A 1,615-nucleotide genomic window follows, 5' to 3' on the forward strand; every position below is an offset into this window, starting at 1 on the left:
CGGCCGCGTCCAGGGCTTGCTCACCGTGCCGTGTTCGCGCCACTCGCGCTCTCGCACGCGCCGCGCCCGCCGTGGCCCGTGTTGGCTGCGCCTGGGACGCGCTCGACCTCTTCACGCGCCGGCCGCCCCAGCCCCTGGCGCCTCGCTCCCGTGCCGCTCCGCGATAGCCGACGCCAGCTGCCGTGGCCACGGCCTCATCCGCCCCTAAGTGCCCCGTGCCTCCCGCTCGTCGGCTCCCCGGATCGCCGCCTCGTATCCGTCCTGTAGCGGCCCTACTGCTGCGCCGCGACGACAAGCAGCCTCGGCCCCCTGCGCCGCCGTGGCTGCCGGCGCCCAACGCCGTTTTCCCCCTGTCGACCTGGACGGGTGCCTAGCGCCCGCTCCATTCGCCCGCCAGCGCCCGAACCCACTAAGGCCCCTGGGGCCTATGACAGATGGGCCCCACGCCCAAAGAACGTAAAAAAAACAGAAAGAAATATATAAAAAAAATTATTATAATTAAAAAAAAATGAATAAGAACTAATTAATTAATTAATTAGTCAATTCATTAAGTAAATAATTAATCTAATTAATCCTGGTTAATTAACCTAATAACTAATTAACCTAATTAACTACTGTTAATTAAACTTAATTAGGTTAATTAGTTAACAGTGTATGACGAATGGGACCCACCTGTCAGGGTTGACTCAGTCAACCCCTGTTGACTGCTGACGTCAGCATGACATCATGCTGACGTCATAAATACATTTTTTCGAATTAATTAAATAAATAATTAAATTCCAGAAATTAATAAAATCTTTAGAAAATCATATCTTTTAATCCGTAACCCGGATTTAAATATTTTCAACATGAAAGTTGTTCAGAACGACGAGACGAATCCGGATACGCGGTCCGTTCGTCCGCCACACACCCCTAACCTATCGAACCCGCAACTTTTCCCCTCCGGTTCCTCTGCCCGAAAACACGAAACACCGGGAATACTTTCCCGGGGGTTTTCCCCCCCCTTCACCGGTATCACCTATCCCTGCGTTAGGTCACCTCTAGCACCGCATTCGTCATGTTATGCTTTGATTGCTCTCTTATTTATTATGTTCCCCCTCCGTTACTTTTTCCGGTAGACCCCGAGGCCACTGCCGGTACCCCCTGTGATCGACTACGATGTTGACGACCCCTCTCTCTTGCCAGAGCAACCAGGCAAGCCCCCCCCTTGATCACCAGATATCGCCTATTCTCCTCTATACTGCTTGCATTAGAGTAGTGTAGCATGTTACTGCTTTCCGTTAATCCTATTCTGATGCATAGCCTGTCATTGCTGCTACAGTCATTGATACCTTACCCGCAATCCTAAATGCTTAGTATAGGATGCTAGTTTATCATCATTGGCCCTACATTCTTGTCAGTCTGCCTTGCTATACTATCGGGCCGTGATCACTTGGGAGGTGATCACGGGTATATACTATACATACATACACTATACAGATAGTGACTAAAGTCGGGTCAGCTCATTGAGTACCCGCAAGTGATTCTGACGAGGGGGCTGAAAGGACAGGTGGCTCCATCCCGGTAGAGGTGGGCCTGGGTTCCCGACGGCCCTCGACTGTTACTTTGTGGCGGA

Source organism: Triticum dicoccoides, chromosome 2A, assembly GCF_002162155.2.
Source record: "Triticum dicoccoides isolate Atlit2015 ecotype Zavitan chromosome 2A, WEW_v2.0, whole genome shotgun sequence".
NCBI lineage: Eukaryota > Viridiplantae > Streptophyta > Magnoliopsida > Poales > Poaceae > Triticum > Triticum dicoccoides.